This window comes from Chrysemys picta, chromosome 13 (assembly GCF_011386835.1).
Source record: "Chrysemys picta bellii isolate R12L10 chromosome 13, ASM1138683v2, whole genome shotgun sequence".
Taxonomy (NCBI): domain Eukaryota; kingdom Metazoa; phylum Chordata; order Testudines; family Emydidae; genus Chrysemys; species Chrysemys picta.
Genome location: NC_088803.1, coordinates 3,615,268 through 3,642,265, shown reverse-complemented (window position 1 = coordinate 3,642,265; position 26,998 = coordinate 3,615,268). Strand labels below are relative to the sequence as shown.

General features: G+C 54.6%; 1 long non-coding RNA gene and 1 gene segment (V, D, J or C); both read right to left on the bottom strand.

Moving 5' to 3' along the window:
* Window positions 1–26,998, bottom strand: part of LOC122173242 (Ig mu chain C region secreted form-like) — a 1,717,225-nt gene that overhangs the window by 1,468,877 nt on the left and 221,350 nt on the right.
* On the bottom strand, window positions 19,983–26,146 carry LOC135975202 (uncharacterized). The gene is made up of 3 exons (XR_010592147.1): window positions 22,521–26,146; window positions 21,808–21,923; window positions 19,983–20,439 (listed from the first exon to the last, which is right to left on the bottom strand). It is a non-coding gene; the product is annotated as an uncharacterized LOC135975202 (long non-coding RNA).

The window sequence follows — 26,998 nt, the reverse complement described above, 5'->3', positions numbered from 1 at the left end:
AAAGCCAAGGATAGGAATTGGAATGTGTAAATAGCTAGTTAGCAATTACGACCTTGCTCATGCCAGGTACCAAACAATAATGATGAGGTTTGCATGTTTCTAGCTGGGGAAGGGGTAATAAACTAAGGGTAAACAGGACCAAATAACAGTTTAGGAAGAAGTTACTAACAAGCTAGATTTATAGCCCTAGAATGATTTAGTTGCTTAAATGTATAAACATGCCTTCGGTAGAGAGGGGAGGGGGAGTGGGGGGGGCTTAGTTGTAAAATGTATAAAGAAGAGAGAAACTGTTTTTGCTGGTGTGCTTGATTTGAGACTTGCCTGTCTCCTTGCACCATTTTGAGATCTCAAATAAACTTTGATTGTTTCTCCACCCCGGTATGTTTATTGGCGTGAAGCACTCCGGGCAACGAACCCCACTGTTGCTGTCCTCAGGCCCCTGTGCCGGCAACAATGGGGCGAGGGGGAGTCATGCCATGGGGCGGGGAGTTGCAGACGAGGGGGAGTCATGCCATAGGGCGGGGGGTTGCAATAGGGCGAAGGGGAGTCATGCCATGGGGCGGGGGTTGCAATGGGGGGAGGGGGAATCATGCCACGGGGGGGGGTTGCAATGGAGGGACGGGGAGTCATGCCATGGGGAGGGGGGTGGCAATGGGGAGAGGGGGAGTCATGCCTAGGGATGGGAGGTTACAATGGGGTAGCGGGAGTCATGCCATGGGGCGGGGGGTTGCAATGGGGGGAGGGAGACTCATGCCATGGGGCGGGGGGTTGCAATGGGGCAAGGGGGAGTCAAGCCAGGGGGAGAGGAGTTGCAATGGGGGGAGGGGGAGTCATGCCATGTGGCGGGGGGCTGCAATGGGGGGAGGGGGAGTCATGCCATGGGGCGGGGGGCTGCAATGGGGGGAGGGGGAGTCATGCCATGGGGCAGGGGTTGCAATGGGGCCGGTCCCCAGCTTAAGGAGGGGCTCAGGTCGCACATGTCCGGTACCCGGGGTCCCACTCCCGCGAGCTCTCCAAGTGCAGCGCGTACACGGAGAGCGCCAGCCCCAGCGCACCCAGCACGAGCCGCAGCGCCCGATCCTAGCCCGGTCCCGCCATCGCCTGCTGCCCCCGCGTGCTGGGCATGGGCTCGCCCCCACTGGCTCGCGCATCTGCCAATCAGCAAACGGCTCCGGCCGATTGGCTGCCTCCTCTGAAGTTGGGACGGAGAAGCAAGGGATTCTGGGACCTGTAGTTTTATGTACTCAGTGGAGGAGAAGGGGGAGCTCTGGCGCTTGCCTGGGGTCTAATGGTTGGACCAGAGCCCTGGGGTAGCAGGGGGCTCCGGGGGCTATTTAAAGGGCCGGGGCTCCAGCTCCCTCTGCTGCTTCGGTCCTCTAAATAGCCGCGAGAGCCCCGCAGCTTCCCCAGGGCTCCGGCAGCTATTTAAAGGGCCAGTGTGGTAGAACCAGGGGGGCCCCTGCCCTACCTGCAGCCAGCCCCTGCTGCACCCCCTGCCCTGCCTCCAGCCCCACACCCCCTCTCCTGCCCGCACCAGCCCCTGCTGCACCCCCTGACCTGCCCACACCAGACCCTGCTGCACCCCCTGCCCTGCCTCCAGCCCCACACCCCCTGCCCTGCCCGCACCAGCTCCTGCTGCACCCACTGCCCTGCCTCCAGCCCCTGCACCCCCTGCCGTACCCGCACCATCCCCTGCTGCACCCCCTGTCCTGCCTGCAGCCCCGCACCCCCTGCCCTGCCCACACCAGCCCCTGTCCCTGCTGCACCCCCTGCCCTGCCCCCACCAGCCCCTGCTGCACCCCCTGCCCTGCCTCCAGCCCCACACCCCCTCTCCTGCCTGCACCAGCCCCTGCCTGCAGCCAGCCCCGCACCCTCTGCCCCCACCAGCCCCTGTCTCCAGCCAGGCCCGCACCCCATACTCCCACCAGCCCCTGTCTCCAGCCAGCCCTGCACCCCCTGCTCCCACCAGCCCCTGTCTCCAGCCAGCCCCGCACCCCCTGCCTCCACCAGCCCCTGTCTCCATCCAGCCCCTGCCTGCAGCCAGCTCCTGCTGCACCCCCTGCCCTGCCTCCAGCCCCACACCCCCTCTCCTGCCCGCACCAGCCCCTGTCTCCAGCCAGCGCCGCATCCCCAGCCCTGCCCGCACCAGCCCCTGTCTCCAGCCAGCGCCGCATCCCCTGCCCTGTCCGCACCAGCCCCTGCCTGCAGCCAGCCCCTGCTGCACCCCCTGCCCTGCTTCCAGCCCCGCACCCACTGTCCTGCCCGCAGCCAGCCCCACACCCCTTGCCCTGCCTCCAGGCAGACCCTACCTCCAATCAGCCCCTGCCCTACCCCTGACCTGCCTCCAGCAAGCAATATATGCCATATATCATTTTGATTTTATTTATATAGTTATGGAAAGTAAATAATACATGGAAGAAATGAGAGGGGGGGGTTACGTGTTTTTTTTTTTTACTCATCCCTGTCGGGGCCCCGCACTTCCTAAAGCCAGCCCTGCAGACAGTAATGGCAAAGTTCTTGGTTCAGGCTTGTAGCAGTGATAGAATAAACTGCAGGTTCAAATCAAGTCTTTGGAACATCCACAGCTGGGATGGGTCATTCAGTCCTTTGTATAGAGCTTCCTTTTTTAGCCAAGTCCCTCCAGAGGTATGAAGCAGGATTGAAGACAAGATGGAGACAAGGCATCAGCCTTTTATAGTCTCTTGCCGTGTGGTCTTTGCTTTCTTTGTCCCAAGGACACACTATCCAGCATGTGGCATAGAAAAACCTTAGAGTTCTGTCCATAGGCAGGTCCCTGCATGCCTTGCTGAGTCACAAGGTGTATCTACCTTCTCTCAATGGGTCAATTGTATAGCTCATGGTCCTTAGAGGGCCATCAAGCAGGCTAGGCAGAACTAACACCAACTTGTCTGGGGTGTTCCCCGGAAGCATAGCACAAGTTTGAAATACAGACAGTATAGAGCCAATATTCAGAACGTCAACTACAAAAGTGCTACACATATACAGAGAGCATAATTCTAATCAGCCAATCAGAACCTCTCCAGAGACCCCTTCCACGACAACCTTTATACAATATTAGCTGCAAATATAGAACAGTGGTGGCAACGGTGATCTATACAGTTACAGATTATGTCAATAGCGTCACAGGAGGTGACACGGCATCAGTGAGACTGATATTGGAATACTGCATCCAGTTTTGGTGTCCTCCTTTGAAAAAGATGTTGTGAAATTGGAGCTGGGGCAGCAAAGAGCCACCAAATGTTCTGAGCCTGGAGAAAAATGCCTTCTAGTGAGCGATTGAAAGAGCTCAACCTGTTTAGCTTATCAAAAGAAGATTGAAAGGTGACTTCATTGAAGTGTTGAAGTGCCTTAATGGAGAGCAAAGATTGGGTATTAAAGGGCTCTTTAATCGAGCAGAGAAAGACAGAACAAGACCTAGTGGCTGGAAGGTGAAAAGAGACAAATTCATATTGCAAATAAAGCACAAATATTCAATGGCGAGAATGATTCACCACAGGAACAAGCTACCAAGGAAAGTGGTGGATTCTCCATCTCTTGATGTCATTGAATGAAGACTAGATGCCTTTCTGGAATGTCTTTGCCCCCAAAGTATTTTGGTGTCATACAGGAGGCCAGTGACATGCAGGGGGTCAGATTAGATGCTCTAATGGTCTCTTCTGGCCATCAAGTCTACTAATTTCTGAAAAACGGAGTGTGGCATTGGGAGCAGCGTCTGAGGTTTTACTGTCTAGTCGTCTCGCTTCCTAAAATGAACACGCCTTGAGTGGGGTGATCCACAGGGAGTAGCTCAAAGCTCCCAAGTGCCTGGCCAGGGGCAGGACATTAGCACAGCAAGGGAGGGGCATGGCAGTGACATCACAAAGGCCTTTTGCAGGACCTCAGACTATTGGTCAAAGGTGGTGACCTCACAGAGAGATGCTGACATCAGCCAGGCAGGACAGAGGCGAGTGGCCCGGGAAAGCTCAGAGACCCCTGGGGCTTTGCTTCAGCACGTCTCTGTCTCGAGGTCTCTCTTTGAGGACTGAGAGAACATTCGGGTTCACGTACGTGAGCGGCAGGAGGAACCTCTGTCGAGTTTTCTCCTTCCCTTTTCGTGATTGTACGAGAAAGCAGACGTCCCTGTGTAGAAGGTAAGAGCCTCCTCCAGGTGTGAAACCTGTTCAGTCTGATCCATCGGGTGGGAGTTGAATTCTAGGCATGGAAAACACGAGCTTAAGGAGGCAGAATTTTATTCCACACCTGGGATTTTGTCCCTTAGAATCACTGGGGACTTTGGGGTTTGTCCTTTTTGTTTCACGTTTTCCTCCAGCCCTCCCTCCTTTCTTTTCTTCTCTTGCTTCTTTTGTCCTTTCCCCTGTTCCCCTCCCAGCACCAGGGTGTGTGTGTTTGTGTGTCGCGGGGGAGTGCTCTGCAGCCCCCACGGTGGGAGGTCCACCCAAAAATGTGGGGCTGAAATATTGCCCCGGCAGTGATCCCCACCAGTAGCGTAGGGAGGAGACTCAGGTCCTTGTTCTCTTTTAAGACCAAGTAAATAAGTCATAAGCAGTTCTAGGTTTGATGAATTTTGCTGCTTCTCTGCATGAATTGTCTCTGAGCAGCTCATGATTCTCTCTACCATTGCAGTTCTCCTAAAATACTTGCTGAATAATTACTGTGCACTGTTGTTGTTCTGGAACTCATCTGAGAGCACTTTATTCAGGTCATTCAATGTATGAAATTCAAGTTCCGATGGTTAATTTGAAAATCAGGGCTCTTGGGTCCTATTCCCAACTCTGCCACTGACTGGCTGTGTGACCTAAGACAAGTCAATTCTCCTTTCTCAGCCTTAGCTTCTCCCTCTTTCAAGTAAGGATAATAATGATCCACTCCTACCTACCTCACGGTAGGTGGAGGATGGGGATCCGTTGGAGAGTGTCACTAGGAGCAGTGCATAAGATGAGGTGTCCTATCACGTTTACTCAGATCAGATTGTGACATAATAGAATAGCTGAAATATTCTATTTTATTTGTATTTTTTTATTTTGAAATTGATAAGAGCAGCAACTACTTAGCTCAGACTCAGGCATCTTATCTAATTCTCAAGATCTAAGGGTCTCCTCTTGGTGTGCGAGGAGACAATTTAACACACTGTGACAAACAGCAGATGCTTTTGTTTTGCAACAAAATCTTTTTGCAAAGAACTTTCATCCCACTTGTTAGGAGTTCAAGAAACAAACTGGTTTAGTCTGAATGGGATTTTCTGAGAGAAACAGTTCAATGAAATTTCCCCATCATCTCGATTCCTGGGCTCTATCCCTGCCCAGGCGTGAAAGGAACTTAAAGGATTTACCGTTCCACCGGAGTCCTGAGCGGGGGTGTGGCCTCAACCGGAAGAGGCGGGGCCTTTCAAGATTTAAAGGCCCAGGGGCTCCGGCTGTGGCTGGGAGCCCCAGGGCCTTTAAATCACCCCGGAGCTACCAGCTGCAGAGGCGGCTGGGAGCCGCGGGGCTCAGGGGCGAATTAAAGGGCCCGGGGCTCCAGCCACCGCAGAGCTCTGGGCCCTTTAAATCACCACTGGAGCCCGGCTGCCGGAGCTCTGGCAGCGCTTTAAAGGACTCGGGGCTCCCTGCAGTGGCAGGAGCACCAGCCCTTTAAATCACCACAGGAGCCCGGCTGCCGGAGCTCCGGGCCCTTTAAATCCCCGCCCAAGTCTGGCTGCCGGAGCTCCGGGAGCCCGGCTGCTGGAGCTCCGGCGGCACTTTAAAGGGCCCAGGGCTCCCCGCAGTGGCCAAAGCTCCGGGCACATTAATCCCCGTCCGAGCCCGGCTGACGGAGCTCCGGCGGCTCTTTCAAGGGCCCGGGGCTCCCCGCAGCGGCTAGAGCCCTGGGCCCTTTAAATCACCGCCGCGGAAGCCGGTCCAGTCCGGCACGGCGTACTGGCTCTTGCCGCTACGCCGTCCCGTACCGTACTGGCTTACTTTCCCCTCTGCCGTGCCTCAGGGGGGTTTGTTGTCCATTAGAACAGAAGTCAGGACTGGTGGCTTCTTTTTCTGGCTCTGCCACCGCCTTCCTGCGTAGGCCCTTGGGTAGGTCCCTTCCCTTCTCTGTAGCTAGGGTTACCATATTTCAACAAGCAAAAAAGAGGACGGGAGGAGCCCCGCCCTAGCCCCGCCCCTGCCCCTCCCACTTCCCGTCCCCCCAGAACCCCCAACCCTCCCCCCGTTCCTTGTCCCCTGACTACCCCCTCCTGGGACCCCTGCCCCTAACTGCCCCCCGGGACTCCACTCCCTATCTAAGCCTCCTTGCCTCTTGTCCCCTGACTGCCCCAACCCTTATCCACACCCCCACCCCCAGACAGACCCCTGGGACTCCCACGCCCCATCCAACCACTCCCCACCCCCTGACAGCCCCCCCCAGAACTCCCAACCCATCTAAACCCCTCTGCTCCCTGTCCCCTGACTGCTCCGATCCCTCTCCACACTCCTGCCCCCTGACAGCCCCCCCAGAACTCCCAACCCATCTAAACCCCTCTGCTCCCTGTCCCCTGACTGCTCCGATCCCTCTCCCCACTCCTGCCCCCTGACAGCCCCCCCAGAACTCCCAACACATCTAAACCCCTCTGCTCCCTGTCCCCTGACTGCTCCGATCCCTCTCCCCACTCCTGCCCCCTGACACCTCCCCCCCAGAACTCCCAGCCCCCCACCCTGCTCCTTCTCCCCTGACTGCCCCCTCCTGGGACCCCTGCTCCTAACTGCCCTCCAGAACCCCACCCCCTACCTAAGACTCCCTGTTCCTTGTCCCCTAACTGCCCCCTCCTAAGACCCCCCCCAACTGCCCCCCAGGACCCTACACCCTACCTGTACCCTGACTGCCCAAAACTTTCTCCACTCCCCTCCAAAAGCCCCCCCCCCCGTTTCTTGACTGCCCCCTCCAGAACCTCCCTGTCCCTTCTCCTGCCCCCCTTACCCTGCTGCTCAGAACAGGGTGTTGGGCTCTGTGCCAGCCGGACACATGGCTGAGCTCCCCAGCACAACAAAACCCGGTCCCTGGCCCTGCACAGGGCTGCCGGACCGGGCTGCAGGAGGAGGAGCTGCCGGCCGGCTCAGAATGCAGGGAGGGGGGGGTGGGAGGAGGAAGCTGCTCCGGAGTCCAGCCCGGGACTTTCCTGCAGCCCTCCCAGCCGCTCGCTCTGCTCTGCCGGGGGAGGGGGAAATCCCGGACATTGTGAGTGCTTCACAAATTCCCCCCGGACGCTATTTTTAGCACACAAAAGGAGGACATGTCCGGGTAAATCCGGACGAATGGTAACCCTACTGTAGCTCAAGCTCCTCCCCATCTGTGCAATGCGAACAGGGACAATTCTCGAACTCTGGGCGGTCGTGAGCCTGAGTGAGATAAGGGGCGTTAAAGCCTCTGTGAAGGGGAAAGGGGAATTTCTCGGTGTTTAGCTCCAAGGAATTCTAAAGTTTGCTAAAATATCTAGTCTGCGGAAACAAGAAATGGTCAGGGCCAATTTTTTTAAGCTTTGTCTTTTTAAAAGCCCATTCAGGGATGTGAGGCCCTGTCTTTTAGGTACCTGGGGTTCTTTGCCAGCAGGAGAGAAGAGGTTCCTGCCTCCATTTTTGTGGCCTTAACAAACCAGGTGTTGTGCCCCAGTTCTCGTGTGAGATCCCTGAAAAAGAACATGGACTTGTCAAGAACAAATCATTCCAAACCAATCCTAGCTCCTTCTTTGGCAGGGTTCCGGGCTTAGTGGAGGTGGGTAAACAGTAGATGTGATCTCTCTTGGTGTTTCTAAGGCTTTTGACACAGTCCCATGGGACAGTCTCACAAGCGAACGAGGGAAATGTGGTCTAGATGTAATCAGTGTAATGGGAGTGCAGAGCTGGTTGAAAGCCCAGACTCCAAGAGCCCTTCTCCATGTCTGGCTGTCCAACGGAGAGGGTGTACCTACTGGGTCCGGCAGGGATCAGTCCGGGGGCCGGTACTATTCAATATTTTCCTTAAGGATTTGGAAAATGGAGTGGAGAGCATGCTTCTACAATTTGCAAATGACACCAAGCTCTTTGGAGCACAGGATTGGAATTCAAAACGCCCTTAACAAATTGGAGACTTGGTCTTCTTGAGCCAGACTCCATGGCTGGGCCCCTCTCTCTAGACTGGGCTGAAGGGAAACCCCAGAGCCAAACCCTCCTCCTCCTGGGCAGTGCGCTCCCACCTTCAATGGGCAGATGCTGCTTAGCGCTGTCAGAGCAGCTTTTGCTGGGGGCTTCTCCCAGCACTTTCCAATAGTGGGAAAGTATGAAATCCCCGTTTGACTGCTGGGGACAGAGCCAGAGATGGGGGAGCAACTTGCCCAAAGTCCCACAGGGAAAGGAAAACCCCCAGCAGTGGAACCAACAGGAAACCCAGCAATGGAACTCAGGAGTCCTGACTCCCAATCCCCTGTCCAGTCACTCCAGCGGAGCACACTCCCTCTCAAAGGCAGGGGGAGTGGACATGGGGGCCTGGTTGTAATTGCCAGCTGTGGGAGGGAGCGTGCAGCAGTGGTTAGTGTAGGGGCCTGGAAAGAAGGCCTGCTGGGTCCCACCATACTTCTGACACTTGGTGTGACCCTGAGCCAGTAGCTTCCCCTCCCAGGCCTGTTTCTCATCAGTGGGGTTGGGGTCGCAGTCCCAACAGCCCAGGGGGGTCAGGAGGCTCCAGGAAGGTGTGTAAAGTGCTGGGATGTCGGGATCCCGGACGCGCTGTCATCCCCGCACTAGGGCGGTGTTCTGCACCCCCTGCCGCTGGCCGAGTTTCTCCGTCCCTTGACAATAAGACAGACTCTTGTTTTCACAGCCAGCCGATCGCCCCGTGCCATCACCCTGCCTGCTTGCTGGGCAGGGTAACTCCTCAGCTCACCACCACCCTCTCCAGCCTGCCTTGGGCTTGGAGAGTGAGGAGAAGGGCGAGGGACGACCCTGAACATCCTCCATCCATCACTCCATCACCAGAGCAAGTGAGTGGCCCTCGGGGGCATCCCCTGTCTGTCTGGGGAGAGGCAGAAAGAGGGGGAGATAATCTCTCCCAAAGGAGATAGGATTTGCAAACAGCCCCCAGGAACCCCTCGCTCTCAGACCGGGAAGGGGCTTCTCCAGAGCCGTCTCCAGTGTGTTTCGCAAGGTCCCAGCAATGGGGCTCCCAGCCAATCCCTTGTGGGAGACTGTTCCCCAGGCTGAGAATCTGTGAGCTGGGCCAGACCCAGTGAGCTGCTGAGCATGGAAATCAATGGGAACCGAGGGGGCCCTGGCCTTGCTATGCCTAGGGACTTTGAGGTGGGGAATGGTTTCCCAGGAGAAGTCCGAACTCCTGGGTTCAGGGCCGGCTTTAGCAAGTGCGGGGCCCGATTCCTGGGGCGGCACTTCGGATTGCCGGCTGTGGGAGGTGGCCCCGCGTGACTGCCGTGCTCCGGATGGCGCTCTGGCCAGGAATGCAGGGCCACAGGGCTTGCCGCGGTCTGGCCGACGGTCCGGCCGGGGTCGTGGAGCTGCAGGGCTGCTGCAGTCCGGCTGGAGCTGCGGGACCGCGGGGCTGGCCGGAACTGCAGCCAGGGTCGCAGGGCCGTGGGGCAGCCACGCTCTGGCCAGAGCTCCAGCCGGGGTGGCGGAGCTGCCGTGCTCCGGCCAGAGCTCCAGCCAGGAGAGCGGGGCCGTGGGGCTGCCGCGCTCCGGCCGGCGCTCTGGCCAGGGGAGTGGGGCCCCTGAAGACGACTGTAGCCTGGGTGTGTGCGCGGGGCCCTCTTAGGCGAGGGGCCCGATTCTGGGGAATCGGGTGAATTGGCCTAAAGCCGGCCCTGCCTGGGTTCTGTTCCTTCTCTAGCCTGGGCGGGAGGTGGGGGGGGGGGGTGAGTGTGGTGTGGGGTCGCAGGAGGGAGCTGCTTGTCCAAAGTGACCAGTTTCTTTGTGACTGACCCCAGTGTTCGAAAAGGACGAGACTCCCCAGTTCTTGCAGCCCCAGGGATGACGAGGGGGAGCGTTGAGTGGGAGCAGAGCATGCAATGAACTCTTGCCAGTGGGGGTAGCTTGCCCTCCCTGTACCCCCGTGGGGGGAGCAGGAGCTGCTCCGGCTGGGGCAGGGATGGGGAGGGACCAAACAGGCTGGTTAGTGAGCAGCTGCCTTGACCCCAGACTCACGCCTGCTCCCCGCTGGGTTCCAGGATGGCCAGGCTCCTGAGGAGGTTCAGGAAGAAGGCTCTGCAGGTGGCCCCAGAGCCTGAGGGAAGCAGCCACCATCTTCCCCAGGAGCAGAGCGGCCCCTCCGTCCCCGCTGGAGGGGAAGAAGCTCCCGGCCGCGCCAGGAGGTGGAAGTACCCAGCCTTCTGGCGGAGGAAACCCACTCCCGGCACAGGCACCGAGGTGGGAGCATCACCTCCCAGGCCAAACTGGAGCTGGGCCAGGCTGCGGCTGGGCAGGCAGGACCCAGCCCAGGGGCGGAACCGGGCAGGGTGGCTCTGGGGCTTGTTGTTGTGTGGGCAGCAGCGGCCCCAGGAGCCCAGCCCCAACTTCCCACAGGGGCCATCGCCCTGCTCGGTCAGTGAGGACCTTCCAGCCTCCCCCGGGCAGGAGGTGGAGGATCCCTCTGCCAGCCCCAGCAGCTCGGGCCGCTCCCCATCCGACAGCAGCAGCGCCTGCGACTCGGACAGCAGCCTGGCCGATGGACGCTTCTGCTTCGTTCCAGGTGAGGAGCCAGGCTGGGCTCAGGGAGGGGTGAGAAGGGGGCTGTGAACAGGCCCTTGAGCAGTGCTACGGTGGTGGGTCTCCAGCCCAGGTGTCTGGCCATGTGAACCCCACGGACACTAGATGCTGCCACTTTGGTCCTTGGTGCTCCATTGGGCGGGGGTGGGGGGAGGCACCTCCCAGGGAGTCCAGGACAGTGGGGAGGGTCTCTTTGCTATGGGCTCCTGAAGGAGTTGGGGGCTGATGCCATCACTGAGAGGGGGGAGTGTGGGGCCCAATCTGCCCTATGTCCCAGATGTGGGAAGGGGACACATTGTCCCACCATGCCCCTGTCCTCCCCCCGAGTGGCAGCAGGAGTCACCTTGTCCCCTTCTCTCCCTGTTGCAGCGTCCGCCAGGGACTCCGAGGACGAGGAGGAGGAAGAAGAACGGGTAGACTTGGTGAACATCCGAGAGCAGCTCCATGCCCGAGAAAAGGTACAAACGTTCCCCAGCTGTGCTGGAACTGAGATTGTCCTGCTCCTTCCCAGCATCCTGACCCCCTGCAGAAGGTCTTGGCCCTAATGGGGAACTTTCTCCTTCATGATCTGGGACCCCCAAGACGGGGGTGTTTGTCACACACCAGCCGAGGTCTCATCCCCCCACAGGCACTGTCCCAGTTCCTGACCCTGATTGTGGAGGAGTCGTGGGTAATTTGGACACTAGGCGGGTCCCCACTATCCCCCATTCAGGCCTAAGTCCTGCAGCTGGTGTGGCTGGGGCAGGGAGGTCCCTGGCTAACTGGCTCTCTCTCCCCTAACCCCACTCCTGGTGGGCGCAGGACCAGGCGCAGCAGCTCGTGTTCCTGCACGCCATCTACGTCGCGTGCCTCGCTGCCCAGCAGAGAGGGGACGACACATTGGAGCCACACTGCTCGAAGGCGGCTGTGGCGGAGAGGATTGTGGTGAGTGAGACACGGCGCCCGGCAGCTGGAGGGTGGATAGAGACATGGGAGGGGTAGGGGTCTCCCCGGGCCGAGGGTTGGGGGATGGCTGGTGCTGGAGGGCAGCTGAGGGCAGGGATTGCTGGGGCTGAAGATTGGGGAGAGGAGACGGGAGAACTAGTGGGCAGGAATCGGAGGAGCAGGAGGCAGCTGGGGGGATCCTGCTGGCTGTGTAATCTCCTCCTTGGGGAGTGTCCGTGAGGCCCGAATCTCACACGCTCCTTTGTCTCCTTTGCGTCTCACAGGAGCTCATTGAGGAGCTTCCTCCTAACTCTCTACTCGGCGCCGTTCTGGCCAAGTCCCTCATTGCTGTGGCCAACCTCAGGTACCGAGACCCTCCCGCCCGGTTCCCCTAACCCCGGTGCTGCTCAGGCCCGTGGCTGGGAGTCACTGCCCCTCCCACTCCCAGCTCACCTCCCAAGGGGGACTCCTCTGGCAGAGGTGGGGGGAAGGGTCACTCCCTCTCCTGGCTGCTCTGTTCTTTGCACTCCAGTACATTGCAATGGCTTTGGGGAGAGGCTGACTCCCAGGATCAGATACAGGAGGGGCAGCAGGGTCCAGGGAACAGGCGCCATTCCTGCCCTGCCACTGTCGGTCTGGGAAACCTTGGCCTTATCATTCCCTGGCTCGGTGCCTCAGTTTCCATTCTCGCCAGCCTCTGCCTATTTCCCTGCAGTTTCACGTCCGTGTCGGTGCCAGTCCCACCCCCGCACTGCACAGTCTAATACCGGCTCCTCTCTCTTGCCAGCACCATGACACCTGCCCTGGAGCCGGAGCTGGAGACCCACCTCCTCCAAGCCGCCCAAGCCTACATCACCCCGCCCCCTTCGCCTGTTGGACTGTTTGTTGCCCGGCCACCGGGGCCTCTGGTGGACTCTGTTGCGACTGAGCGGCCTCCTTCCGAGCAGGAGAGCGAGGGATCCCCTACACACCCCTTGGAGGGCGGAGCCTATATCGCCCCGCCCCCCTCGCCGTAAGAACTGGGGCGTGGGGCCGGAAATATAAAAGGCCGGCCCTGCACCACAGTTGGGGGACAGCCTGCAACAGAGGAGGACACTTGACCTATTCTCCAGAGGCCCCTAACCCTAACCCTAACCCCAGGCATGGAGGAGGACTGGCCCGGAGTCCCCACTGCGGTTTACCCCAAGGAGCCGGAAGAGGCCTGGAGGCCACAGCTACCAAACCTCGGCCGGGGAGGCAGGAAGTAGCCCAGGGACAGCCCGGGAGCTGCTGGCTGCAGAGCCCGGCGCGACTCAGTCGGCGTGTTGCGGCTGGATCCCCGCCGACGCAGGGGCTACCAATCCTGCCCCTGCCAGCGCCTTGGGCTGGGACGCGGGGGAGGAGGGTGGGACCGCGTCCCCCTGCCACCCCACCCCGGGTGGCTGACCCCCTACACGGTGCAAGGAGGCTGCAGCCCAGGACAGGAACTGTTTGTTGGCTGGCCACCGGGGCCCCGCCCAGGCTAGAGCCAGCCCTGTCAAGTCTGTCTGTTTGCTGGCTGCCAGGGTTCCACCCAGGCCAGGGCCCGCCCTTGAAGTTTGGTTGTTTGTGGGGTGCTTGGGCCCTGCCCAGGCCTGAGCCACCCCCGATACACTGTGTTGAGGGGCTGACCACTTGAGCGACCTCAGCCCAGCAGCGCCGGCTCAACCATTTTTGCCGCCTCAAGCAAAAAAACCCCAAAAAACCAACGCTCGGACTGCCAAAGCGAGCAAAAAGAAAACCAAAAAAACCCCAACCACTTGGACTGCCGCCACCCGAACTGCCGAAGCAGAAAAAAACCCAACAACAACAACGCTCGGACTGCCGCCGCCCGAACTGCCGAAGTGCAAAAAACAAAAAAGTTGCCTGGAGCCGGCCCCACACCTGGTTGCGACAGCTGATCGCAGAGGTGGGGCGGCTGCTCCACCCCCATGCAAGAGGACACTAGAGTAGGCCAGAGCGGCTGCACAGGCTAGCAGCCAATCAGAGAAGGGCCAAACGAGAGCCAATCAGGGCCGAGATTAGAGCCAGCCAATCAGGGCTAGGCTAGGCCCTATATAAAGGCTGCCCAGGCGAGCAGCAGGCAGTCTGTCCCAGACTTTTGTGAGAGAAGGTCTGTCTCCAGAGCAGGAGATCAGTATCTCAGAAAGAGCAGTGCTGGGCAGGCTCAAGGGAGCATACTACAGCTCCGGCCTAAGACCTCCCAGACTGCGGGCCGTGACAGAAAGGGCTTAGAGGGCCCGGAGGGGAAGTGGCCCAGGAACAGTTGGACAAGGAGAGAGCAGGGAGGCTGCCACTGGACAATCCCTGGGTTGGAAGCCAGAGTAGTGGGTGGGCCTGCGTCCCCCTTTTCCCTCTTGTACTGCACCTGGCCATGCGGTGGCTGAGTCAAACTGCAACCGGCCCTTGAGAGAGGGGCTAGACTTTGGGGGTTGTGGTTGGCCACTGAGGCAGGTGCAAGGACTTTTGCTAACCTGCTTCCCCCCTCCCCTGCTGGAAGGAGGTGAGGATGGATTAGGGAACACTGCCAGAGGGCAGTGGCCTGAAGAAGGACACCATCCAGCGGACTAGGCAGATTGTGCCACATTGAGATACAAAATGGTGCAGAAAAGAGACTTCTATTGGAGGGCCTGGGTGGCTCGGCTCGCTGAGCAGCAGAGGGAGTTGTTCTGGCTGCTGTGGAGGTCGGCACCCAGACCAAACAAGAGATCCGGCACTGAGGGCGAGAGGCCGGGACCGGGAACGCTGAACTGCTTCGCCTATAGGCGATGGGGACACTAAAGGAGGGAGAGTCCCTACTGGGAGGGGGCAGAGAGGCTCCACCCAGAAAAGGCACCCCCTGTGAGAGTAATGGGGGTCCCCAGCTTGTTGGGTCTGTGGGGAGCCAGGGCACCTGAAGAGAGAGTGTCCCTACAGGACTCCCAAGGACCGGGCCAGCCCAGAAGGAAAGGCTAGGGCCCAGGCCCAAACAAACAGGAGAAGGGACGTCGCAGGGGAAAGACCCAGAAAGTGCTTCCATTGCCACCAAGGGGGACATTTAAAGAGGCACTGTCCCCTGAGGCAGAAAGGGGAAGTGTCTGAGACAAGGGCTCGGTCAGAGACCAGCCCCAGAGAAGAGGTGGTGAAGACGGAGGCCCCTAGAGAGAAAGGGGTTGGGGCAGAGAGGCCCCACCAAAACGAGGGAACCCACGTAGGAGCCAGGAGGGCCCATGTAGGAACCCAAACAGAAGTAGGACCCCACGTAGGACCAGGGCGTTCTACAGTGGGAACCCAGACCCTAGAGGTGGGAAGCAGGTGGCTCCAGACTTTGGAGGACCTGAAAGAGGAAAGAGATGCCCTGTGGGCCCCGCTGCGAAGGAAGCTGGGGCAATAGGAACCCTTTCCTCCCCTCCCCCGTGAGCATTTTTAAGGGGGAGGGTTTGTGGTGGGGCAGCTGCCCCACCCCTATGTGAGAGAGGGCTAGAGTAGGCCAGAATGGCTGTGCAAGCCTGCAGCCAATCAGGGAAGGACCTACTGAGAGCCAATCAGGGCTAGGCTAGGCCCTATATAATGGCTGCCCAGGAGAGCAGCAGGTAGTCTGTCCCAGAACTTCATGGAGGAAGGTCTGTCTCCAGAGCAGGAGACCAGCACCTCGGGCTGGGCAGTACTGCACCTGGCCATCCGATGGCCGAGACAAATTGTAACCGGCCCTTGAGATAAGGGGCTAGACTTTGGGGGTTGCGGTTGGCCACCGAGGCAGGTGCAAGGACTGTTGCTAACCCCCGCCCCCTGGAATGGGGTGAGAATGGACTAGTGGGCACTGCTGTAGGGGCAGTGGCCTGAAGGACATTCTCAAGCGGTGAGCAACGTGGGTCCAGATGCCAACGGAGGACAAGAGACGGATGGGACGCTGCCAGCAGAGGGCGTTCCCCATGGACTGAGCTAATTCCCGGAGCGACCGGGGGAGGCGCCATGGTGGTGAGTCCCAACCCCGTCAAAACCGCCTAGCCCTATTGTGGTCCCACTGCTACCCTGCAGACTCTGGTCCGGACCAGACTGGGCCAGCGGGAGTGGCCTCCCTCAGAGTGGGAGAGCGAGAAGGAGAGCTAGTGGAAATGGAGCCCCCTGGCACTCACAGAAACTCTCTCCCCTCTCTGTGGAGCAGGGTTCTTCCCTCTGCCTCCCAAATACCTTCATATGGGGCAGGACCTCTTTCCCTTGCACCCACTCCCCTCCCTCCTTTCCTTGGTCTACCCCCCTCCCATTACCGCTGCGCCCGTGCAGAGCTCTCCCTGCCCCATGTGGTGCAGAAAGGCCCTTGTATCAGGGCCACAGCCCCACTGGAGCTCGGAAAGCTCCACTTTTGAGGAGGTGGGGGTGGGACCGAGGCTCAGGGCTAGCTTCATCGCCTGCCCTTTATTCTCCCCTTGGCCCTTCTATGGGGTCTCTAGGTATGACAGGAATAGGAGCCTCCTTCCCAGCTGTCTTCCAGGCCCTGGGATCTGGCACAGTCTCCCAGACGGGCGCATCCGGTAGCTGAGCCACGTCAGGGAGCAGTGGGGACAGGTCACCTCGTCCCATCCAAGCAAGCAATGCTGGCTCTCAAAGAGGCTTAGATGGGAGACCCCAGTCCCTCATGGAGGTAAGAGCCATTTACTCCTTGGGGCGTGTGGTCTCTTGTGGGAGAAATGGCATCCCCGATGCATAGCCTGTCTGGGAGCTTCCCCTGTCCCCGGCTCCCAGTTCTGGGACAGAGACTTCTCCATCATCCTACCACCCAGGTTTCCTTCCTAGGAAGTGGCTCTCCAGAGACGTCCTTGAACCTGGGCTCCTGAGAGCATTTCTGGCAGGAGACTCCAGCCCCTGGGGCATGAAGAGAGCATGGGGTAGTCTTGATCACCTGGCATCTCCGGTCTCCAGCTCCACTTCCCGCAGCAGTGGGGTTTCTCCGGCCCCCTCACCACACCTGTCAGCCTCTGAATGTCAGAGTCACCAGAACGAGCAAACTTCAGTTCCAGTCAGTGGGGCCTGTGTGTCCTCAGTCCCTCTGGAAAGCAGGTGTGAAATGGGGAGCAAGGACCCCAGGCCACGAACAGGCCTGTAACGGGGTGGTTTCCCCCGGGCTGCACAGCTTGGGGCCTAGCCAAGCTGACTATAGACTGAGCCCTAACTGAGAGGCAAAAGGAGAGGCCAGCCCCTCCCACCTCCCCTCCCCCTGGAGCGTCGCTAAACTATCAAAAATGAATACAGTGGAGTCACATCTTACGCGGGGGTTAGGTTCTAAGGTGAGTGCATGTCAGGGTTCCCTCCCCACTCTTAATTTTAGGGTACAGATGTGGGGACCTGCATGAAAGACCCCCTAAGCTTATTTCTACCAGCTTAGGTTAAAAACTTCCCCAAGGCTCAAATTCCTTCCTTGCCTTAGTAGCGCTGCCACCATCAAGTGATTGAAACATTCAGGGAGGGCCACTTGGAGCCCCACCTTGCCCCTGCCAGCCCCTCTGAGGGGGGTCAGTATTATCCCTGTTCGCTGGGGCATAGGGATAGAAAGCAACCGGCTGCAAGGTCACACACGACGTCCCTGACAGAGGCAGGAAGGAAGCGTGGGACTGATACCAGTCCAGCTCCAACCACTAGACTCCAGCCACTTCCAAAGTCAGAGAACCCAGGAGCCCTGACTCTGACACTAGGCCTTAAATGACCAGACCAACCTCCCTCCCACTCAGGAAGCCATAGAAGGGACCCTCTGCTGAGCTCCCCTTGGCAATGCCGCTGTCAGAGACCATTGCTAGTGGGTGCCAAGTGCCTGAGCAGGGAACTGCTTGAGAGCCTCCTAGAGACTCGCAGGTGTTTGACTGTGACCCTCAGGGAGCCGTGGCAAGAGCCTCTCCGGCTCTAACAAAGGGTTTCTGTTCTCCTAGACAGTCAGGCCGTGAGGCCAGTTTGCAGAATGGGGAAGAGCCCTTTGGCGAGGCATTGGAGGATTCACCATGAAGTGGCAGCAGCGGCAGTGCCTGGGTCCCCATGGGCCAAGCCTCCACTCCTGACACTCCAGGCTAATCTCCCCCTGCTCTCGGTGGGGCTTGGCTTTAGCTGCTGGGCCTGTGAGCCTAGACCAGGGGTCTCAAACTCAAATGACCATGACGGCCGCTTGAGGACTAGTTCATTGGCCCAGATGGGGCAGAAGGGGTGTGGGGGGGTTGGGGGGGGCCTCAGGGCAGGAGTTGAGCTGCAGGGGGCTCAGGGCAGGGAGTTGGGGTGCAGGAGGGAGTGCGAGGTGTGGCAGAGGGTTGGGGTGCAGGCAGGAGGCTCAGGGCAGGGGATTGGGGGTGGGGTGCAGGAGGGAGTGCGAGGTGTGGCTGAGGGTTGGGGTGCAGGCAGGGGGCTCATGGCAGGCGGTTGGGGTGCAGGTGGGAGTGCGAGGTGTGGCTGAGGGTTGGGGTGCAGGCAGGGGACTCAGGGCAGGGGCTTGGGGGTGGGGTGCAGGAGGGAGTGCGAGGTGTTGCTGAGGGTTGGGGTGTGGGGTGCAGGAGGGAGTGTGAGGTGTGGCTGAGGGTTGGGGTGTGGGGTGCAGGCAGGAGGCTCAGGGCAGGGGGTTGGGGGTGGGGTGCAGGCGGGAGTGCGAGGTGTGGCTGAGGGTTGGGGTGTGGGGTGCAGGCAGGAGGCTCAGGGCAGGGGGTTGGGGGTGGGGTGCAGGAGGGAGTGCGAGGTGTGGCAGGGTGGTGGGGTGCAGGAGGGAGTGCGAGGTGTGCCTGAGGGTTGGGGTGCAGGCAGGCGGCTCATGGCAGGGGGTTAGGGTGTGGGGTGCAGGCGGGAGGCTCAGGGTAGGGGGTTGGGGGTGGGGTGCAGGAGGGAGTGCGAGGTGTGGCAGGGGGTTGGGGTGCAGGCAGGGGGCTCATGGCAGGGGGTTAGGGTGCAGGACGGCATTGAGCTCTGGCCTGGAGCCGCTTACCTAGAGAAATAGCCCCGCAGGCCGCGTGTTGGAGACCCCTGGCCTAGGCCGAGCACTCAGGTATTCCCATCAGCCTGCTCAATGGCGAATGCAGCCCCCCAAAGACGGGAAGAAGAATGGAAGTGAAGGAGTAAAGCTGGACCATCCGCTGAGCTGCTGCAATCAAGTGAGCAGAGCCGGGGAGAGAAGAGGGAGAACTCGAAGGTGGCTGGTGGCAGTAGGGAGGAGAAGCAGTTTGGGAGCCAGGAGAGGAGAAATAAATAGTTAATGACAAATCCTGCAGGCTTTCTCTTGTGAGGTGAAGGGTCGAAAAGGGGTCTCTTTACTATCACGCTGAACTTTAAAATAGCTGTGTATGATGGGGGGGGGGGGTCTATAAAGGTAAGAGGTCACTCTAGGGGCTTGAAGTCCAGATTCTTGGGCTATTGCCTCCTTCTACCAGCTGATCTCAACCCAGCAACTCCCTCAGATGGTAGCAGTAGTGAGCTCTTGTCCTCCTTTTGTGGCCGAGCCACCAGAAAAAGGACATGATACATGTGGCCAAGGAACTAGAGCTCCAAGTGCCTTCTGCACACTGTGTCCAACCACAGTAATACTCAGCAGCATCCTTGGGTCTAAGGTTAGTCATATGCAAGTACAACAAGTTGTTGGGATTGTCCCTGGAGATGGTGAATCGGCCTTTCACTGAAGCAGCGTAATGTTTTGTATCTCTGGCCCAATAGCTAATGGTTGATACCCATTCCAGTGCCTTTCCAGGCGTGTTTTTTTCCTAATATCCATGAACCTTTTTATTTTATTAATTTCCTTCCATTAGTGACACAATTTGCATAACACTCTGAGTCTCATGGACGCTGGTTTAGAGAGCAGAAGCATCATTTCATTCATGGAGAAGAAGGAAAAACTAACACATTTCTTTATATTCATTTTTTGAAATAGTCTCCAAATCCCATTCCTTCACTCCCACCTTTGCCCCACATCTAGTCCCTGCAGTGTGCAGCCAGACTGGTATGTCCTAAAAGAGAGAGACCCTGTAGCCTATTCACTCACCCCAGCCAATCTCTCTGACCTGAGATGAAATCAGAACCAACACCCTGAGCTGGGAAAGGTCTTGTATTTCATTCCCCACCCCCGGAGCCAGCCAATCTCCCTGCCTTGGGGCGAGATGACAGCTGGCGCCCCTAGAGAGAAAAGGCCCATATTCCATTCCCTGCCCCCCCGAACCAGTCTCTCCCACAACATGGAGCTGGATGGGAGCTAGCACCTCTGGAGAGAGAAGCCTCTCTGCCATTGATAGGTTCAAATCATTCAATATTGTTAAAAGAAACAACTCTTGTTGTGCAACATTTTTTTATTGTGTAAGCAACATGCACCAAAACACAAAACATTGCTATCATTTAAACATAGGCAAGGAAAATACATGAATTCAAAAAAGTTAGATGACATTTTAAAAAAGCCCATCATCTTTCAAAGTCTACTCTTTCAAAAATTCTTGCACAATCAGTATAATTTAGTTGGCAAACATCCTATTCTGCCTAAGAAACATGGGAGGTTTGCACTAAAGATAGGATTTTTTTTCCAAGGGGCAGGGAAAGTTTTGAGGGAATACAAAATAAACTTTAAAATAGAAACTCTCCTCCAGTCTTAATGCTGAAGTCACTATTGTAACTTTACAATTCTTTAAGCAACATTAGCTTGTTAAAAATCTATTCATAGCAACAATAAATGCAGACTAATTGTCAGTATCAAAAGCAGTGGATATAATTAATATAAACAAAGATGACAGAAATTTTGCTTTATTTCTCAGGTCCTTCCTCGCTCCTTCTTGCGAACCTAGAACAACAACAATGACATTGTTATTAATTATTATGTTCATTTATTTTATTACAGCAAAACTATCTGGTCTTTTCCACATGGCAAATCCCAATTGCATATTAATCATAGAGGTGCTGAAGTTATCGTGACATCTGTGAGAGTTTCACATGTGAATCAATTACAGAACAAGAGATTCACAGATTCCAAGGCCAGAAGGGAGCATTGTGATCCTCTAGTCTGACCTGTGTCACACAGGCCAGAAAATGGCCTCACAATAATTCCTAGAGTAGATCTTCTAGAAAAGCTTGCAATCTCGGTTTAAAAATGTTCAGTGATGGAGAATCCACCAGGGCCCTGGGAAAAGTGGGTATATTGATCCTTTTATCTGTTTTCTTTATTTCAGTCGTCAGCAATAGGCAGGGACTGTCTCTCATCCTGTGTCTGAGCAGTGCCCAGAATAATGGATCCCTCACCTCAGCTGGCCCTATACTAGGCACTAGTGCAATACTAATAAATATAAACTTCCACACGAGAGACAGGAGATCTCTGATTACACAACCATTCTGCGAAATGTCCTATTATTTCAGAGAGACAAGGTGGGTGAGGTAATGTCTTCTATTGGACCAACTTCTGTTGGAGAAAGAGACCTGAAGAAGAGCTCTGTGTAGCTTGAAAGCTTGTCTCTTTCACCAGCAGAAGTTGGTCCAACAAAAGATTTTACCTCATCCACCTGGTCTCTCTAATATCCTGAAACCAACACGGCCACTACAACACTGCAAACCACCATTTCCTGACTAATGGTACAACTGTGTGCATGCTGTCACCCTACGGTACTTATACAGCCTCCAATAGTAATGGCTGAGAACTTTTATGTATTTCTCCTCCCAAGCCCTCTGTGAGGTAGGGGAATGCTGTTATTCCCACCTACAGATGGACACCCAAGACAGAGAGAGACTAAAGGCAGAACATTCTAGAGAACCTGTGGGAGTTGCTCAAGCCGACACAGAACCAGGGCCGGCGCACCCATTAGGCGACCTAGGCAGTTGCCTGGGGTGCTAACATTTCGTGGGCGGCGACCGCGGTGGCCAGATCTTCCGCCGCCTCTGTCGGGGGCGACATTTCGGGGGCGGGACCTTCCGCTACCTAGGGCGGCAAAAAAGCTGGTGGCGCTCCTGCACAGAACATGGTAAAGCCGGGAACGGAGCCCAAGCCCCTAACCACAAAACAATTCTTCTCCTCCTACCTCTTCTCTTCCTGCTAGTGTAGGCAGGACTTAGGCTCCATCTACATTTTTACTAGTATGTTAAAAAACCTGCCCTAGGCGCTATTAGCCGACATTGTGATAAAAATGCCAGAGCCCGGTCTGCACCGCAAAGTATCACGTACCTCAGAGACTAATCTTGCAATCATGAGCACATTAAAGACGATGCTCTTTGCAAGCACAATTTCCAAACCCAGCAGGGCAGCGGATAGTGTCTTTGTGTTTTTCTCCTCATTCGGATCTATAAAATATGAAACAATGGTGTAGTTTGCCCATGAAAATTCATATTTGCACAAAGCCAAATATAACAATTATATATATATATATATATATATATATATATATATATATATATATACAGAGAGAGAGACTTGTCAGAATACAATTTTTAATTCAAAAATTTAATAATTTTTAATTTTTTAAAATAATTTAATAATTTAAAATAATTTAGAGCGATAACATCAATGGCTTTTTTTCTATTTCTATTTATTTATATTTTTCACAATTGTATGAAATGACTGGGGGTCAGACAATAATTATCCAATGACAGTATATTTTGAGATTCAATAAATTAAAGCTTTATAACCATTAAAACACAGATTGTCAGTATTATATGTCAAAATATAATTTATACACACACATTTCCAGAAGGACCTATTGTCTCTGGATCCGAAGTGTGCGTTGCTAAAAACCACCACTACCAGCAAAGACAATAAGAATCCCTGCATAGTCAGAGGGTTATTTTTAATCTCACCTTCAATATGCCTTCAAAATTACTTTTTCTTAAATGTAAAGTTTTCAAACACCCTTTCCTGAGCATTAAGGTTAAGTCACTTACTTGGTATTAGAGAGACTTTGGTCCCTTTAAAGACAGCATCGGAGTCCACAGTGCTATACAGCTGTGCAAGAACCTCTCTAGAGAAAATTGAAACAACTGCTAGGGTGTATTTATTTTAGTCTGAGTCTGGGTTAGATTAATTATTCATCTCCAGTTTCTGCTGTAATCTTGTGCTAAATCAAAAACCTTTTCCATGCAAAAGGTGATTTATATTTTAGCTGCAGAACAAGAAAATTAGCTCAAAGAGGCATGATTTTTGTTGTCTCTTCGAGCCTTTATAATTAAAATATGGAATCCTTGGTCCTGCAAAGACTTACAAACATGCTCAACTTCCTCCACCCTGAGGCAGATTCTCAGTTGGTGTAAAGGGTCCTGGCACCTTTGAAGCCAATATGAAAATTTACACCAGCTGAGGATCTGTCCCGCTGGATAGCCCTATTAACATTTCAGTGGGTCTGTTCCAATGTGTAAACTGAAACACGTGCTCAGTTTCTGTAGGATCAGGGCCTTACAGAAGAATTTTGATGCTTGTCTCCGAAATTTTCCTGAAGTGTGAAGTGGTGAAATTGAACCCAATCTCACTATAATGCTGTTACCGTATTTCTATAACATTTGTTAATACAACTCCATGCTGGTTGCAAATCTTTCCTCTACCCACCCTCTGTTTGTTAACTTGTCTGTCTAGTTCTACATTGTGTGTTCCCTGGGGCACGGATCCTCCTCCTTCTCTCTTTGGAAAGAGTCTAGAATCCCAGTTCTCATACTTTCAGACCTAGCGTACAGCATATCTAAGGGGGAGGGAGTTACTTGGCATAAGACGACTTTGTGGTTTTAAACAGTGCAATTGAATCGCTGGCACAGGGGGAAAGCTGCTTTGTGCAAAGGAAGCATGCAGTCAAGATGGGACAGAAAAACTTACTAGCCAAAGTTGTGGTAAAGGTGGTCTAAAGGTAGGCAGTGGTGTGTGAGAAAAAGCTGTCCAATGCCTCGTCCCCTCTGACCAAATGAACAAGTCTAGATCAACACGCTGCAGAGATGATTCTCTACCTCAGAATATTTAATTTCTCTTACTTTTTTTTTAAATTTCAATGGCAATTAGGCAGCTAACTAAGAATATAAGAATATTAGAACATAAGAACGGCCATACTGGCTCAGACCAAAGGTCCATCTAGCCCAGTATCCTCTCTCCCAACAGTGGCCAATGCCCGGTGCCCCAGAGGGAATGAACAGAACAGGGAATCACCGAGTGATCCACCCCCTGTCACTCATTCCCAGCTTCTGGCAAACAGAGGGTAGGGACACTATCCCTGCCCAGCCTGGCTAACAGCCATTGATAGACCTATCCTCCATTAATTTATCATTTTTTAACCCTGTTATATTCTTGGCCTTGACAACATCCTCTGGCAAGGAGTTCCACAGGTTGACTATGCTTTGTGTGAAGAAATACTTCCTTTTATTTCTTTTAAACCTGCTGCCTATTCATTTCATTTAGTGACCCCTAGTTCTTTTGTTATGAGAAATAGTAACCAACACTTCCTTATCTACGTTCTCTACACCAGTAATGATTTTATAGACCTGAATCATGTCTCACCTTAGCCATCTCTTCTCCAAGCTGAAAAGTCCCAGTTTTATTAATCTCTCCTCACTTGGAAGTTCCATACCCCTAATCATTTTTGTTGCCCTTTTCTGAACCTTTTCCAATTCCAATACATCTTTTTTGAGATGGGGTGACCACATCTGCACGCAGTATTCAATATGTGGATGCACCATGGATTTATATAGAGGCAACATGATATTTTCTGTCCTATTTTCTATCCCTTTCTTAATTATTCCCAGCATTTTTTGACTGCCGCTGCACATGGAGTGGATGTTTTCAGAGAACCATCCACGACTCCAACATCTCTTTCTGGAGTGGTAACAGCTAATTTAGACTCCATCATTATATATGTCAAGTTTGGATTATGCTTTCCAATGTGCATTACTTTGCATTTATCAACATTCAATTTAATCTGCCATTTTGTTGCCCAGTCACCCATCGAGAAATACCCCTTGCAATTAATGTACTCAGAGACTAGGTGGTCTGGTGCCAGAATTGGAATATGCATGCCATCTATTTCTCCTCTGCAGTTGGGGAAACCCATCTGTGCAAAGCCATCCACAATGTCATGCACGTTACCTAGAGTCACGTTTTTTTCTGAGCAGGATGTGATTAATGGTCCTGTAACTTCCGTCATCAAGAGTCCAATGGTCGACTTGCCCATTCCAAACGGGTTAGCGACCGATTCATAGCTGTGTGGAGTAACCAGCTTCCACAGTGCAATTGCCATGTGATTCTCCACTGGCAGGGCAGCTCTCAATCTCGTGTCTTTGCGTCGCAGGGTGGGGCTGAACTCTGCACACAGTCCCAGGAAAGTGGCTTTTCTCATCCGAACGTTCTGCAGCCACTGCTCGTCATCCCAGACTTGCATGATGATGTGATCCCACCACTCGGTGCTTGTTTCCCGAGCTCAAAAGCTCCACTGTGGTCAGCATGTCTGTGAATGCCACAAGCAATCTCATGTCGTATGCGTTATGCACTTCAACATCATTATCAGACTCCCCATCCTCACTTTGTAGTTCAAGGAGTAACTCCACGGCCATTCGTGATGTGCCGGTGAGACCCATCAGCACATTCCTCACCAGTTCGGGATCCATTCCCGCAGACCAAAGAGGCAGGCAGAGCGCACAGTACAAAAACTGTTGAAAGATGGCGTCAAGTGTTGACGGAAGCAAACAAACAGCTGGGCTGTAAAACGATGCATGACGGGGTATTGGGACAGGACCCAGGATGCCCCGTGATCTCGCTCCCCCTTCCCACAAGCCTTAGTGGCAGAAGAGGAAGAGGTGCTTTGTAGGATAGCTGCCCAGAATGCACCACTCTGAATGCCGCTGCAAGTGCTGTAAGTGTGGCCACGCCAATGCGGTGGCAGCTGACAGTGCGAACACACAGCAGCGCTTTCCCTACTGCTGTCGCTGAAGGCTGGTTTAACTCTACATCTGCAAGTGTAGACATAGCCTTAGTTAAAGTGACCTAAGCCCCTGCATAGAAAGAAATGGGTCAATGGAAGATTTCTTCTGTCACCCGAGCGCTCACCTCTTGGGGAGATGGATTACTGATGCCAAAGGGAGAAACTCTCCCATCGGCATAGGTAGTAACTACACTGACACAATGCAGATGCACAGCTGTGGTGTTTCAAGTGTAGACAAGCCCTGACTCTCTTAACTTTTAATATGAATCTAGGTGCCTACATTTTCATTCCATTGGTGAATCAAAATACAAACTAAAAAAGGTGTATTTGTTTTTAAGAGAGAGTGCTTTTTCACGGCAGTATAGGGCTGGAAGGGACCTTGAGAGGTCATCTAGTCCAGCTTTCCTCTGAGACAGAACCAAGTTTATGCGGATCACGCTGACAGGTGTTTGTCTAACCTGGTCTTCAAACCCTCCAAAGATGGGGATTCCACAACCTTCCCTTGTAACCTGTCCCAGCACTTCACTGTTCTTATTGTTTAGAAGCCTCAGTCCTGCAAAGACTTTGTACACCCTGAGGAAGAGTCTCAGTTGGTGTAACCCAAGGATCAGCAACCTTTGGCACAGGGGCTGCGGTGGGTATCAGCAATTAGTGGAGCAACCACCTACTATGGAAATTCAGTGAAAGGGCGATTCGCCCCCCGCCCCCACCTGCCCCCACCCACACACACACTCCAGCTCACCCTTCCCTGCACACTGCGCTGGGACACGTGTCTGTGTGTGTTTGTGAGTCTGTGTAGAGGTGGGAGATGGAGAGAGAAAGAACAGTTAGATCAGTGGTTTGCTGTGGCCAGTGCCTGTCATGCTGACTAATATTATCTCTTTGTTCCTTGTGATCTCCCATCTGTGGTCTCCTGTTTTTTACCTAGATAATAAAGTCTTTGGGGGGCAGGGATCCAATCTTAACTAGAATATTAAATGCTCTGAAACCTTTTACACTCTGAGCCTAGAGGCTTTAATTCTTTCCAGAATAAAAGACACGGCTGTGAAGGAGACGATGATCTAGTTCTAAATGTATAGATGGCGCCTCATTGTATGAAAGACTCGGATTTTCAAAGGAACCTAAGGGAGTTAGGCACCCAAATCCCATTGGACGAATAGCTCCCATGTGTTTACTAGAGTGTTTAACTGTTTGAATAAAAGGTTCAGATTGTCAGCTGGCATACATAGGGGTAGCTGCTATACCAAATCCAGTGGATCTGTGAGCATTGGTTCCAGTTGTGGAACCTCACCGTGTAGGTCCTTCTTAAGGCCACAACAACCGAAGCCGTGTGAAATCAGAGGCGAGAGTTTCATTGGTTCCAAAGGGCTGTAGATCATTCCCATCACCCATTTCGGTTCTCTAAGGTGACAGCCCCTGTCCCGTGATAATAATGGCCAGGGGAGTGAACGTTCCCCTTCTACCAGGAGC